The following is an 18,309-nucleotide window of genomic DNA, read 5'->3' as shown; positions in this document are numbered from 1 at the left end:
AAAAATTGAAAAAAACGACATACTATTGTATGTCGTCCGAAATATTGAAAAAAACGACATACTATACTATGTCGTTTGAAAAATTGAAAAAAAAACATATTATACTATGTCGTCGAAAAATTGAAAAAAACGACATACTTTAGTATGTCGTCCGAAATATTGAGAAAAAACGACATACTGTGGACGAAAAATTGAAAAAAAACGACATACTATACAATGTCGCCGAAATATTGAGAAAAAACTACGTCGTCCGAAAATTGTAAAAATGACATACTATACTATGTCGTCCGAAATATTGAAAAAAACGACATACTATAGTATGTCGTCGAAAATTTAAAAAACCGACATACTATATACTATGACGTGCAAAATATTGAGAAAAAACGACATACTAGTATGTGGTCGAAAAATTGAAAAAATGACATACTATAGTTTGTCGTCGAAAAATTGAAAAAAACGACATACAAAGTATATATAGTATATAGTATATAGTATGTCGTGCATGTTGTTTTTTGTCAATTTTTTGATGACATACTATATATAGTATGACGTTTTTTCAATTTTTCGGACGACATACATATGTATACATATGTCGTCCGAAATATTGAGAGAAAACGACATACTATAGTAAGTCTTCCGAAAAATTGAAAAAAACGACATACTGTGGTCGAAATTGAAAAAAACGACATACTATTGTATGTCGTCTGAAATATTGAAAAAAACGACATACTATACTATGTTGTCCGAAATATTGAGAAAAAACGACATACTATAGTTTGTCGTCGAAAAATTGAAAAAACGACATACTATATACTTTGTCGTATATAGTATACTATGTCCGAAATATTGAAAAAAACAACATACTATAGTATGTTGTCGAAATATTGAGAAAAAACGACATACTATAGTATGTATTTCGGATGACTATGTCGTGCAAAATATTGAGAAAAAACGACGTACTATAGTCTGTGGTTCAAAAATTGAAAAAATGACATACTATAGTTTGTCGTCGAAAAATGGAAAAAAACAACATGTTATACTATGTCGTCGAAAAATTGTAAAAAACGACATACTATATACTATGTCGTGCAAAATATTGAGAAAAAACGACATGTCGTCCGAAAAATTTAAAAAAACGACATACTATATCCTATGTCGTATATAGTATACTATGTCCGAAATATTGAGAAAAAACGACATACTGTGGTCGAAAAATTGAAAAAAACGACATACTATACTATGTCGTCCGAAATATTGAGAAAAAACGACGTCGTCCGAAAATTTGAAAAAAACGACATACTATACTATGTTGTCTGAAATATTGAAAAAATACGACATACTATAGTATGTCGTCGAAAAATTGAAAAAAACAACATACTATATACTATGTCGTACGAATAATTGAAAAAAACGACATACTATATATAGTATATGGTCGAAAAATGGAAAAAAACGACATATGTCGTCCGAAAAACTGAAAAAAAAAAACGACATACTATAGTACGTCGTATTGAAAAAAACGACATACTATAGTATGTCGTCGTCGAAAAATTGAAAAAAAACAACATACTATATACTATGTCGTACGAAAATTTGAAAAAAACGACACACTATAGTATGTCGTCCGAAAAATTGAAAAAAAACGACATACTATAGTATGACGTCCGAAAAATTGAAAAAAACGACATACTATGTTGTTGAAAATTGAAAATAACGACATACTAGTATGTCGTCGAAATATCGAGAAAAACGACATTCTATAGTATGTCGTACGAAAAATTGAAAAAACGACATACTATATATAGTATGTGGTCGAAAAATGGAAAAGAACGACATATGTCGTCCGAAAATTGAAAAAAACTACATACTATATAGTATGTCGTCCGAAATATTGAAAAAAAACGACATACTAAGTCTGTGGTCGAAAAATTGAAAAAAATGACATACTATAGTATGTCGTCCGAAAAATTTATAAAAACGACATACTATGTCGTCGAAAAATTTAAAAAAACGACATACTGTGGTCGAAAAATTGAAAAAAATGACATACTATTGTATGTCGTCAGAAAATATTGAAAAAAACGACATACTATATACTATGTCGTTCGAAAAATTGAAAAAAACGACATACCATAGTATGTCGTCGAAAAATTGAAAAAAACAACATACTATATACTATGTCGTACGAATAATTGAAAAAACGACATACTATATAGTATATGGTCGAAAAATGGAAAAAAACGACATATGTCGTCCGAAAAATTGAAAAAAACGACATACTATAGTATGTCGTCAAAAAATTTAAAAAAACGACATACTATATATATGTCGTGCAAAATATTGAGAAAAAACGACATACTAGTATGTGGTCGAAAAATTGAAAAAATGACATACTATTGTATGTCGTCCGAAACATTGAAAAAAACGACATACTATACTATGGTTTGAAAAATTGAAAAAACGACATATTATACTATGTCGTCGAAAAATTGAAAAAAACGACATACTATACTATGTCGTTCGAAAAATTGAAAAAAACGACATTATATTATGTCGTCGAAAAATTTAAAAAAACGACATACTATATATAGTATGTCTTCCGAAATATTGAGAAACAACGACATACTGTGGTCGAAAAATTGAAAAAACGACATACTATACTATGTCGTCCGAAATATTGAGAAAAACGACGTCCGAAAAATTGTAAAAACGACATACTATATACTATGTCGTGCAAATATTGAAAAAAAACGACATACTAGTATGTGGTCGAAAATTGAAAAAAATGACATACTATTGTATGTCGTCCGAAATATTGAAAAAAACGACATACTATACTATGTCGTTTGAAAAATTGAAAAAACGACATATTATACTATGTCGTCGAAAAATTGAAAAAAACGACATACTATACTATGTTGTTCGAAAATTGAAAAAAAACGACATACTATATATAGTATGTCGTCCGAAATATTGAGAAAAAACGACATACTGTGGTCGAAAAATTGAAAAAAACGACATACTATACAATGTCGTCCGAAATATTGAGAAAAACTACGTCGTCCGAAAAATTGTAAAAATGACATACTATACTATGTCGTCCGAAATATTGAAAAAAACGACATACTATAGTATGTCGTCGAAAAATTTAAAAAACCGACATACTATATACTATGACGTGCAAAATATTGAGAAAAAACGACATACTAGTATGTGGTCGAAAAATTGAAAAAAATGACATACTATAGTTTGTCGTCGAAAAATTGAAAAAAACGACATACTATAGTATGTTGTTTTTTTTGTCAATTTTTTGATGACATACTATATAGTATGACGTTTTTTTCAATTTTTCGGACGACATACATATGTATGTACATATGTCGTCCGAAAAATTGAAAAAAACGTCATACTATAGTAAGTTGTCCGAAAAATTTAAAAAAACGACATACTGTGGTCGAAAAATTGAAAAAAACGACATACTATTGTATGTCGTCCGAAATATTGAAAAAAAAACGACATACTATACTATGTCGTTTGAAAATTGAAAAAAACATATTATACTATGTCGTCGAAAAATTGAAAAAAACGACATACTTTAGTATGTCGTCCGAAATATTGAGAAAAAACGACATACTGTGGACGAAAAATTGAAAAAAACGACATACTATACAATGTCGTCCGAAATATTGAGAAAAAACTACGTCGTCCGAAAAATTGTAAAAATGACATACTATACTATGTCGTCCGAAATATTGAAAAAAACGACATACTATAGTATGTCGTCGAAAAATTTAAAAAACCGACATACTATATACTATGACGTGCAAAATATTGAGAAAAAACGACATACTAGTATGTGGTCGAAAAATTGAAAAAAATGACATACTATAGTTTGTCGTCGAAAAATTGAAAAAAACGACATACAAAGTATATATATATAGTATATAGTATGTCGTGCATGTTGTTTTTTGTCAATTTTTTGATGACATACTATATATAGTATGACGTTTTTTCAATTTTTCGGACGACATACATATGTATGTACATATGTCGTCCGAAATATTGAGAGAAAACGACATACTATAGTAAGTCTTCCGAAAATTGAAAAAACGACATACTGTGGTCGAAAAATTGAAAAAAACGACATACTATTGTATGTCGTCTGAAATATTGAAAAAAACGACATACTATACTATGTCGTCCGAAATATTGAGAAAAACGACATACTATAGTTTGTCGTCGAAAAATTGAAAAAACGACATACTATATACTTTGTCGTATATAGTATACTATGTCCGAAATATTGAAAAAAACAACATACTATAGTATGTTGTCGAAATATTGAGAAAAAACGACATACTATAGTATGTATTTCGGATGACTATGTCGTGCAAATATTGAGAAAAAACGACGTACTATAGTCTGTGGTCGAAAAATTGAAAAAAATGACTACTATAGTTTGTCGTCGAAAAATGGAAAAAAACAACATGTTATACTATGTCGTCGAAAAATTGCAAAAAACAACATACTATACTATGTCGTCCGAAATATTGAGAAAAAACGACATGTCGTCCGAAAAATTTAAAAAACGACATACTATATCCTATGTCGTATATAGTATACTATGTCCGAAATATTGAGAAAAAACGACATACTGTGGTCGAAAAATTGAAAAAAACGACATACTATACTATGTCGTCCGAAATATTGAGAAAAAACGACGTCGTCCGAAAATTTGAAAAAAACGACATACTATACTATGTTGTCTGAAATATTGAAAAAATACGACATACTATAGTATGTCGTCGAAAAATTGAAAAAAACGACATACTATAGTATGTCGTCCGAAATATTGAAAAAAACGACATACTATAGTATGTCGTCGAAAAATTGAAAAAAACAACATACTATATACTATGTCGTACGAATAATTGAAAAAAACGACATACTATATATAGTATATGGTCGAAAAATGGAAAAAAACGACATATGTCGTCCGAAAAACTGAAAAAAACGACATACTATAGTACGTCGTATTGAAAAAAACGACATACTATAGTATGTCGTCGAAAAATTGAAAAAAACAACATACTATATACTATGTCGTACGAAAATTTGAAAAAAACGACACACTATAGTATGTCGTCCGAAAAATTGAGAAAAAACGACATACTATAGTATGACGTCCGAAAAATTGAAAAAAACGACATACTATGTTGTTGAAAATTGAAAATAACGACATACTATAGTATGTCGTCGAAATATCGAGAAAAACGACATTCTATAGTATGTCGTACGAAAAATTGAAAAAAACGACATACTATATATAGTATGTGGTCGAAAAATGGAAAAGAACACATATGTCGTCCGAAAATTGAAAAAAACTACATACTATATAGTATGTCGTCCGAAATATTGAAAAAAACGACATACTAAGTCTGTGGTCGAAAAATTGAAAAAAATGACATACTATAGTATGTCGTCCGAAAAATTTATAAAAACGACATACTATGTCGTCGAAAAATTTAAAAAAACGACATACTGTGGTCGAAAATTGAAAAAAATGACATACTATTGTATGTCGTCAGAAATATTGAAAAAAACGACATACTATACTATGTCGTTCGAAAAATTGAAAAAAAACGACATACCATAGTATGTCGTCGAAAAATTGAAAAAAACAACATACTATATACTATGTCGTACGAATAATTGAAAAAAACGACATACTATATATAGTATATGGTCGAAAAATGGAAAAAAACGACATATGTCGTCCGAAAAATTGAAAAAAACGACATACTATAGTATGTCGTCAAAAAATTTAAAAAAACGACATACTATATATATGTCGTGCAAAATATTGAAAAAAAACGACATACTAGTATGTGGTCGAAAAATTGAAAAAAATGACATACTATTGTATGTCGTCCGAAACATTGAAAAAAACGACATACTATACTATGGCGTTTGAAAAATTGAAAAAACGACATATTATACTATGTCGTCGAAAAATTGAAAAAAACGACATACTATACTATGTCGTTCGAAAAATTGAAAAAAACGACATTATATTATGTCGTCGAAAAATTTAAAAAAACGACATACTATATATAGTATGTCTTCCGAAATATTGAGAAACAACGACATACTGTGGTCGAAAAATTGAAAAAACGACATACTATACTATGTCGTCCGAAATATTGAGAAAAAAACGACGTCCGAAAAATTGTAAAAAACGACATACTATATACTATGTCGTGCAAAATATTGAGAAAAACGACATACTAGTATGTGGTCGAAAAATTGAAAAAAATGACATACTATTGTATGTCGTCCAAAATATTGAAAAAAAACGACATACTATACTATGTCGTTTGAAAAATTGAAAAAACGACATATTATACTATGTCGTCGAAAAATTGAAAAAAACGACATACTATACTATGTTGTTCGAAAAATTTAAAAAACCGACATACTATATACTATGACGTGCAAAATATTGAGAAAAAACGACATACTAGTATGTGGTCGAAAAATTGAAAAAAATGACATACTATAGTTTGTCGTCGAAAAATTGAAAAAAACGACATACTATAGTATGTTGTTTTTTGTCAATTTTTTGATGACATACTATATATAATGACGTTTTTTTCAATTTTTCGGACGACATACATATGTATGTACATATGTCGTCCGAAATATTGAGAAAAAAACGACATACTATAGTAAGTTGTCCGAAAAATTTAAAAAAACGACATACTGTGGTCGAAAAATTGAAAAAAACGACATACTATTGTATGTCGTCCGAAATATTGAAAAAAACGACATACTATACTATGTCGTTTGAAAAATTGAAAAAAAAACATATTATACTATGTCGTCGAAAAATTGAAAAAAACGACATACTTTAGTATGTCGTCCGAATATTGAGAAAAAACGACATACTGTGGACGAAAAATTGAAAAAAACGACATACTATACAATGTCGTCCGAAAATATTGAGAAAAAACTACGTCGTCCGAAAAATTGTAAAAATGACATACTATACTATGTCGTCCGAAATATTGAAAAAAACGACATACTATAGTATGTCGTCGAAAAATTTAAAAAACCGACATACTATATACTATGACGTGCAAAATATTGAGAAAAAACGACATACTAGTATGTGGTCGAAAAATTGAAAAAATGACATACTATAGTTTGTCGTCGAAAAATGGAAAAAAACGACATGTTATACTATGTCTTCGAAAATTGAAAAAAACGACATACTATACTATGTCGTCCGAAATATTGAGAAAAAACGACATGTCGTCCGAAATATTGAAAAAAAACAACATACTATAGTATGTCGTCGAAATATTGAGAAAAACGACGAAGTAAGTCGTCCGAAAAATTGAAAAAACGATATACTATAGTATGTCGTCCGAAATATTGAAAAAAATGACATACTATACTATGTCGTTCGAAAAATGGAAAAAAACGACATACTATGTCGTCGAAAAATTGAAAAAAACAACATACTATAGTATGTCGTCGAAATATTGAGAAAAAACGACATACCATAGTATGTATTTCGGACGACTATGTCGTGCAAAATATTGAGAAAAACGACATACTATATATAGTCTGTGGTCGAAAAATTGAAAAAAATTTTTGTCCGAAATATTTGTCGTCGAAAAATGGAAAAAAACGACATACTATAGTTTGTCGTCCAAAATATTGAGAAAAAACGACATACTATATACTATGTCGTATATAGTATACTATGTCCGAAATATTGAAAAAAATGACATACTATAGTATGTCGTCGAAATATTGAGAAAAAACGACATACTATAGTATGTATTTCGGACGACTATGTAGTGCAAAATATTGAGAAAAAACGACATACTATAGTCTGTGGTCGAAAAATTGAAAAAAATGACATACTATAGTATGTCGTCCGAAATATTGAAAAAAATGACATACTATACTATGTCGTCCAAAATATTGAAAAAAACGACATACTATATACTATGTCGTATATAGTATACTATGTCCGAAATATTAAAAAAAACGACATACTAGTATGTCGTCGAAATATTGAGAAAAAACGACATACTATAGTATGTATTTCGGACGACTATGTCGTGCAAAATATTGAGAAAAACGACATACTATAGTCTGTGGTCGAATAATTGAAAAAAATGACATACTATAGTTTGTCGTCGAAAAATTGAAAAAAACGACATACTATACTATGTCGTTTGAAAAATGGAAAAAACGACATGTTATACTATGTCTTCGAAAAATTGAAAAAAACGACATACTATACTATGTCGTCCGAAATATTGAGAAAAAACGACATGTCGTCCGAAATATTGAAAAAAACAACATACTATAGTATGTCGTCGAAATATTGAGAAAAAACGACGAAGTAAGTCGTCCGAAAATTGAAAAAAACGATATACTATAGTATGTCGTCCGAAATATTGAAAAAAATGACATACTATACTATGTCGTTCGAAAAATGGAAAAAAACGACATACTATGTCGTCGAAATATTGAGAAAAAACGACATACCATAGTATGTATTTCGGACGACTATGTCGTGCAAAATATTGAGAAAAAACGACATACTATATAGTCTGTGGTCGAAAATTGAAAAAAATTTTTGTCCGAAATATTTGTCGTCGAAAAATTGAAAAAAACGACATACTATAGTTTGTCGTCCAAAATATTGAGAAAAAACGACATACTATAGTATGTCGTCCGAAATATTGAAAAAAATGACATACTATACTATGTCGTTCGAAAAATGGAAAAAAACGACATACTATGTCGTCGAAAAATTGAAAAAAACGACATACTATATACTATGTCGTAATAGTATACTATGTCCGAAATATTGAAAAACAACATACTATAGTATGTCGTCGAAATATTGAGAAAAAACGACATACCATAGTACGTATTTCGGACGACTATGTAGTGCAAAATATTGAGAAAAAACGACATACTATAGTCTGTGGTCGAAAAATTGAAAAAAATGACATACTATAGTATGTCGTCCGAAATATTGGAAAAAATGACATACTATACTATGTCGTCCGAAATATTGAAAAAAACGACATACTATATACTATGTCGTATATAGTATACTATGTCCGAAATATTAAAAAAAACGACATACTAGTATGTCGTCGAAATATTGAGAAAAAACGACATACTATAGTATGTATTTCGGACGACTATGTCGTGCAAAATATTGAGAAAAAACGACATACTATAGTCTGTGGTCGAAAAATTGAAAAAATGACATACTATAGTTTGTCGTCGAAAAATTGAAAAAACGACATACTATACTATGTCGTTTGAAAAATGGAAAAAAACGACATGTTATACTATGTCTTCGAAAAATTGAAAAAAACGACATACTATACTATGTCGTCCGAAATATTGAGAAAAAAACGACATGTCGTCCGAAATATTGAAAAAAACAACATACTATAGTATGTCGTCGAAATATTGAGAAAAAACGACGAAGTAAGTCGTCCGAAAAATTGAAAAAAAACGATATACTATAGTATGTCGTCCGAAATATTGAAAAAATGACATACTATACTATGTCCGAAAAATGGAAAAAAACGACATACTATATACTTTGTCGTATATAGTATACTCCGAAATATTGAAAAAACGACATACTATAGTAGGTCGTCGAAATATTGAGAAAAAACGACATACTATAGTATGTATTTCGGACGACTATGTCGTGCAAAATATTGAGAAAAAACGACATACTATAGTCTGTGGTCGAAAAATTGAAAAAAATGACATACTATAGTTTGTCGTCGAAAAATTGAAAAAAACGACATACTGTAGTATGTCGTCCGAAATATTGAGAAAAAACGACATACTATAGTAAGTCGTCCGAAAAATTGAAAAAAACGACATACTATAGTATGTCGTATATAGTATACTATGTCCGAAATATTGAAAAAAACGACATACTATAGTATGTCGTCGAAATATTGAGAAAAAACGACATACTAGTATGTGGTCGAAAAATTGAAAAAAATGACATACTATTGTATGTCGTCCGAAACATTGAAAAAAACGACATACTATACTATGGCGTTTTGAAAAATTGAAAAAAACGACATATTATACTATGTCGTCGAAAAATTGAAAAAACGACATACTATACTATGTCGTTCGAAAAATTGAAAAAAACGACATTATATTATGTCGTCGAAAAATTTAAAAAAACGACATACTATATATAGTATGTCTTCCGAAATATTGAGAAACAACGACATACTGTGGTCGAAAAATTGAAAAAAACGACATACTATACTATGTCGTCCGAAATATTGAAAAAAACGACATACTATACTATGTCGTTTGAAAAATTGAAAAAAAAACATTATACTATGTCGTCGAAAAATTGAAAAAAACGACATACTTTAGTATGTCGTCCGAAATATTGAGAAAAAACGACATACTGTGGACGAAAAATTGAAAAAACGACATACTATACAATGTCGTCCGAAATATTGAGAAAAAACTACGTCGTCCGAAAAATTGAAAAAATGACATACTATACTATGTCGTCCGAAATATTGAAAAAAACGACATACTATAGTATGTCGTCGAAAAATTTAAAAAACCGACATACTATATACTATGACGTGCAAAATATTGAGAAAAAACGACATACTAGTATGTGGTCGAAAAATTGAAAAAAATGACATACTATAGTTTGTCGTCGAAAAATTAAAAAAAATGACATACTATAGTTTGTCGTCGAAAAATGGAAAAAAACGACATGTTATACTATGTCTTCGAAAAATTGAAAAAAACGACATACTATACTATGTCGTCCGAAATATTGAGAAAAAACGACATGTCGTCCGAAATATTGAAAAAAACAACATACTATAGTATGTCGTCGAAATAGAAAAAACGACGAAGTAAGTCGTCCGAAAAATTGAAAAAACGATATACTATAGTATGTCGTCCGAAAAATTGAAAAAAATGACATACTATACTATGTCGTTCGAAAAATGGAAAAAAACGACATACTATGTCGTCGAAAAATTGAAAAAAACAACATACTATAGTATGTCGTCGAAATATTGAGAAAAAACGACATACCATAGTATGTATTTCGGACGACTATGTCGTGCAAAATATTGAGAAAAAACGACATACTATATATAGTCTGTGGTCGAAAAATTGAAAAAAATTTTTGTCCGAAATATTTGTCGTCGAAAAATTGAAAAAAACGACATACTATAGTTTGTCGTCCAAAATATTGAGAAAAAACGACATACTATATAGTATGTCGTCCGAAATATTGAAAAAAATGACATACTATACTATGTCGTTCGAAAAATGGAAAAAACGACATACTATGTCGTCGAAAAATTGAAAAAAACGACATACTATATACTATGTCGTATATAGTATACTATGTCCGAAATATTGAAAAAAACAACATACTATAGTATGTCGTCGAAATATTGAGAAAAAACGACATACTATAGTCTGTGGTCGAAATATTGAAAAAAATGACATACTATACTATGTCGTCCAAAATATTGAGAAAAAACGACATGTCGTCCGAAAAATTAAAAAAAACGACATACTATATACTATGTCGTATATAGTATACTATGTCCGAAATATTGAAAAAAACGACATACTATAGTATGTATTTCGGACGACTATGTCGTGCAAAATATTGAGAAAAAACGACATGTCGTCCGAAAAATTAAAAAAAACGACATACTATATACTTTGTCGTATATAGTCTATGTCCGAAATATTGAAAAAAACGACATACTATAGTAGGTCGTCGAAATATTGAGAAAAAACGACATACTATATGTATTTCGGACGACTATGTCGTGCAAAATATTGAGAAAAAAACGACATACTATAGTCTGTGGTCGAAAAATTGAAAAAAATGACATACTATAGTTTGTCGTCGAAAAATTGAAAAAAACGACATACTGTAGTATGTCGTCCGAAATATTGAGAAAAAACGACATACTATAGTAAGTCGTCCGAAAAATTGAAAAAAACGACATACTATAGTATGTCGTATATAGTATACTATGTCCGAAATATTGAAAAAACGACATACTATAGTATGTCGTCGAAATATTGAGAAAAAACGACATACTAGTATGTGGTCGAAAAATTGAAAAAAATGACATACTATTGTATGTCGTCCGAAACATTGAAAAAAACGACATACTATACTATGGCGTTTGAAAAATTGAAAAAAACGACATATTATACTATGTCGTCGAAAAATTGAAAAAAACGACATACTATACTATGTCGTTCGAAAAATTGAAAAAAACGACATTATATTATGTCGTCGAAAAATTTAAAAAAACGACATACTATATATAGTATGTCTTCCGAAATATTGAGAAACAACGACATACTGTGGTCGAAAAATTGAAAAAACGACATACTATACTATGTCGTCCGAAATATTGAGAAAAAACGACGTCCGAAAAATTGTAAAAAAACGACATACTATATACTATGTCGTGCAAAATATTGAGAAAAAACGACATACTAGTATGTGGTCGAAAAATTGAAAAAAATGACATACTATTGTATGTCGTCCGAAATATTGAAAAAAACGACATACTATACTATGTCGTTTTGAAAAATTGAAAAAACGACATATTATACTATGTCGTCGAAAAATTGAAAAAAACGACATACTACTATGTTGTTCGAAAAATTGAAAAAAACGACATACTATATATAGTATGTCGTCCGAAATATTGAGAAAAAACGACATACTGTGGTCGAAAAATTGAAAAAAACGACATACTATACTATGTCGTCCGAAATATTGAGAAAAAAACTACGTCGTCCGAAAAATTGTAAAAAATGACATACTATACTATGTCGTCCGAAATATTGAAAAAACGACATACTATAGTATGTCGTCGAAAAATTAAAAAACCGACATACTATATACTATGACGTGCAAAATATTGAGAAAAAACGACATACTAGTATGTGGTCGAAAAATTGAAAAAAATGACATACTATAGTTTGTCGTCGAAAAATTGAAAAAAACGACATACTATAGTATGTTGTTTTTTTCAATTTTTTGATGACATACTATATAGTATGACGTTTTTTCAATTTTTCGGACGACATACATATGTATGTACATATGTCGTCCGAAATATTGAGAAAAAAACGACATACTATAGTAAGTTGTCCGAAAAATTTAAAAAACGACATACTGTGGTCGAAAAATTGAAAAAAACGATATATTGTATGTCGTCCGAAATATTGAAAAAAAACGACATACTATACTATGTCGTTTGAAAAATTGAAAAAACGACATATTATACTAGTCCTCGAAAAATTGAAAAAAACGACATACTAACAATGTCGTCCGAAATATTGAGAAAAAACTACGTCGTCCGAAAAATTGTAAAAAAATGACATACTATACTATGTCGTCCGAAATATTGAAAAAAACGACATACTATAGTATGTCGTCGAAAAATTTAAAAAACCGACATACTATATACTATGACGTGCAAAATATTGAGAAAAAAACGACATACTAGTATGTGGTCGAAAAATTGAAAAAAAATGACATACTATAGTTTGTCGTCGAAAAAATTGAAAAAACGACATACTATAGTATGTTGTTTTTTGTCAATTTTTGATGACATACTATATATAGTATGAAGTTTTTTTCAATTTTGACGATACATATGTATGTACATATGTCGTCCGAAATATTGAGAAAAAAACGACATACTATAGTAAGTTGTCCGAAAAATTTAAAAAAAACGACATACTGTGGTCGAAAAATTGAAAAAAACGACATACTATTGTATGTCGTCCGAAATATTGAAAAAACGACATACTATACTATGTCGTTTGAAAAATTGTAAAAAAACGACATATATACTATGTCGTCGAAAAATTGAAAAAAAACGACATACTTTAGTATGTCGTCCGAAATATTGAGAAAAAACGACATACTGTGGACGAAAAATTGAAAAAAACGACATACTATACTATGTCCGAAATATGAGAAAAAACACGTCGTCCGAAAATTGAAAAATGACATACTATACTATGTCGTCCGAAATATTGAAAAAAAACGACATACTATAGTATGTCGTCGAAAATTTAAAAAACGACATACTATACTATGTCGTCGATATTGAGAAAAAACGACATACTAGTATGTCGTCGAAAATTGAAAAAACGACATACTATTGTCGTCGAAAAATGGAAAAAAAACGACATGTTATACTATGTCTTCGAAAAATTGAAAAAAACGACATACTATATATGTCGTCGAAAAATATGAGAAAAAACGACATGTCGTCCGAAATATTGAAAAAAACAACATATATAGTATGTCGTCGAAATATTGAAAAAACGACGAACTAAGTCGTCCGAAAATTGAAAAAAACGATATACTATAGTATGTCGTCCGAAATATTGAAAAAAATGACATACTATACTATGTCGTTCGAAAAATGGAAAAAAACGACATACTATGTCGTCGAAAAATTGAAAAAAAACACATACTATAGTATGTCGTCGAAATATTGAAAAAAACGACATACTAGTATGTTTTCGTATGTCGTGCAAAATATTGAGAAAAAACGACATACTATATATAGTCTGTGGTCGAAAAATTGAAAAAATGAAATATTATGTCGTCGAAATGGAAAAAAAAACGACATACTATAGTTTGTCGTCCAAAATATTGAGAAAACGACATACTATATACTATGTCGTATATAGTATACTATGTCCGAAATATTGAAAAAATGACATACTATAGTATGTCGTCGAAATATTGAGAAAAAACGACATACTATAGTATGTATTTCGGACGACTATGTCGTGCAAAATATTGAGAAAAAACGACATGTCGTCCGAAAATTAAAAAAAAACGACATACTATATACTTTGTCGTATATAGTATACTATGTCCGAAATATTGAAAAAAACGACATACTATAGTAGTCGTCGAAATATTGAGAAAAAAACGACATACTATAGTATGTATTTCGGCGACTATGTCGTGCAAAATATTGAGAAAAACGACATACTATAGTCTGTGGTCGAAAAATTGAAAAAAATGACATACTATAGTTTGTCGTCGAAAATTGAAAAAAACGACATACTGTAGTATGTCGTCCGAAATATTGAGAAAAAACGACATACTATAGTATCGTCCGAAAAATTGAAAAAAACGACATACTATAGTATGTCGTATATAGTATACTATGTCCAAATATTGAAAAAAACGACATACTATAGTATGTCGTCGAAATATTGAGAAAAAACGACATACTATATGTGGTCGAAAAATTGAAAAAAATGACATACTATTGTATGTCGTCCGAAACATTGAAAAAAACGACATACTATACTATGGCGTTTTGAAAAATTGAAAAAACGACATATTATACTATGTCTCGAAAAATTGAAAAAAACGACATACTATACTATGTCGTTCGAAAAATTGAAAAAAACGACATTATATTATGTCGTCGAAAAATTTAAAAAACGACATACTATATAGTATGTCTTCCGAAATATTGAGAAACAACGACATACTGTGGTCGAAAAATTGAAAAAACGACATACTATACTATGTCGTCGAAAATTGAAAAAAACGACATACTATACTATGTCGTTTGAAAAATTGAAAAAAACATATTATACTATGTCGTCGAAAAATTGAAAAAAAAACGACATACTTTAGTATGTCGTCCGAAATATTGAGAAAAAACGACATACTGTGGACGAAAAATTGAAAAAAAACGACATACTATACAATGTCGTCCGAAATATTGAGAAAAAACTACGTCGTCCGAAAAAATTGTAAAAAATGACATACTATACTATGTCGTCGAAATATTGAAAAAAACGACATACTATAGTATGTCGTCGAAAAATTTAAAAAACGACATACTATATACTATGACGTGCAAAATATTGAGAAAAAACGACATACTAGTATGTGGTCGAAAAATTGAAAAAAATGACATACTATAGTTTGTCGTCGAAAATGAAAAAAACGACATGTACTATGTCTTCGAAAAATTGAAAAAAACGACATAGTATAGTATGTCGTTCGAAATATTGAGAAAAAACGACATGTCGTCCGAAATATTGAAAAAAACAACATACTATAGTATGTCGTCGAAATATTGAAAAAAACGACGAAGTAAGTCGTCCGAAAAATTGAAAAAAACGATATACTATAGTATGTCGTCCGAAAAATTGAAAAAAAGACATACTATACTATGTCGTCGAAAATGGAAAAAAACGACATACTTGGTCGAAAAATTGAAAAAAAACAACATACTATAGTATGTCGTCGAAATATTGAGAAAAAACTATACCATAGTCGGACGACTATGTCGTGCAAAATATTGAGAAAAAACGACATACTATATATGTCGTGGTCGAAAAATTGAAAAAAATTTTTGTCAAATATTTGTCGTCGAAAAATTGAAAAAAACGACATACTATTTTGTCGTCCAAAATATTGAGAAAAAACGACATACTATATAGTATGTCGTCCGAAATATTGAAAAAAATGACATACTATAGTATGTCGTCCGAAATATTGAAAAAATGACATACTATACTATGTCGTCCGAAATTGAAAAAAAACGACATACTATACTATGTCGTATATAGTATACTATGTCCGAAATATTAAAAAAAAAACGACATACTAGTATGTCGTCGAAATATTGAAAAAAACGACATACTATAGTATGGACGTATGTCGCAAAATATTGAGAAAAAACGACATACTATAGTCTGTGGTCGAAAAATTGAAAAAAATGACATACTATAGTTTGTCGTCGAAAAATTGAAAAAACGACATACTATAGTATGTCGTTTGAAAAATGGAAAAAAACGACATGTTATACTATGTCTTCGAAAAATTGAAAAAACGACATACTATACTATGTCGTCCGAAATATTGAGAAAAAACGACATGTCGTCCGAAATATTGAAAAAACAACATACTATAGTATGTCGTCGAAATATTGAGAAAAAACGACGAAGTAAGTCGTCCGAAAAATTGAAAAAAACGATATACTATAGTATGTCGTCCGAAATATTGAAAAAAATGACATACTATACTATGTCGTTCGAAAAATGGAAAAAAAAAACGACATACTATATACTTTGTCGTATATAGTATACTATGTCCGAAATATTGAAAAAAACGACATACTATAGTAGGTCGTCGAAATATTGAGAAAAAACGACATACTATAGTATGTATTTCGGACGACTATGTCGTGCAAAATATTGAGAAAAAACGACATACTATAGTCTGTGGTCGAAAAATTGAAAAAAATGACATACTATAGTATGTCGTCCGAAATATTGAAAAAAATGACATATACTATACTATGTCGTCCGAAATATTGAAAAAAACGACATACTATATACTATGTCGTATATAGTATACTATGTCCGAAATATTAAAAAAAACGACATACTAGTATGTCGTCGAAATATTGAGAAAAAACGACATACTATAGTATGTATTTCGGACGACTATGTCGTGCAAAATATTGAGAAAAAACGACATACTATAGTCTGTGGTCGAAAAATTGAAAAAAATGACATACTATAGTTGTCGTCGAAAAATTGAAAAAAAACGACATACTATACTATGTCGTTTGAAAAATGGAAAAAAACGACATGTTATACTATGTCTTCGAAAAATTGAAAAAAACGACATACTATACTATGTCGTCCGAAATATTGAGAAAAAACGACATGTCGTCCGAAATATTGAAAAAACAACATACTATAGTATGTCGTCGAAATATTGAGAAAAAACGACGAAGTAAGTCGTCCGAAAAATTGAAAAAAATGACATACTATACTATGTCGTTCGAAAAATGGAAAAAAACGACATACTATGTCGTCGAAAAATGAAAAAAACAACATACTATAGTATGTCGTCGAAATATTGAGAAAAAACGACATACCATAGTATGTATTTCGGACGACTATGTCGTGCAAAATATTGAGAAAAACGACATACTATATATAGTCTGTGGTCGAAAAATTGAAAAAAATTTTTGTCCGAAATATTTGTCGTCGAAAAATTGAAAAAAACGACATACTATAGTTTGTCGTCCAAAATATTGAGAAAAAACGACATACTATATAGTATGTCGTCCGAAATATTGAAAAAAATGACATACTATACTATGTCGTTCGAAAAATGGAAAAAAACGACATACTATGTCGTCG

This window comes from Poeciliopsis prolifica, unplaced genomic scaffold (assembly GCF_027474105.1).
Source record: "Poeciliopsis prolifica strain line A6 unplaced genomic scaffold, Auburn_PproV2 SCAFFOLD181, whole genome shotgun sequence".
Taxonomy (NCBI): Eukaryota; Metazoa; Chordata; class Actinopteri; order Cyprinodontiformes; family Poeciliidae; genus Poeciliopsis; species Poeciliopsis prolifica.
Note: the sequence above shows the minus strand (reverse complement) of the source record.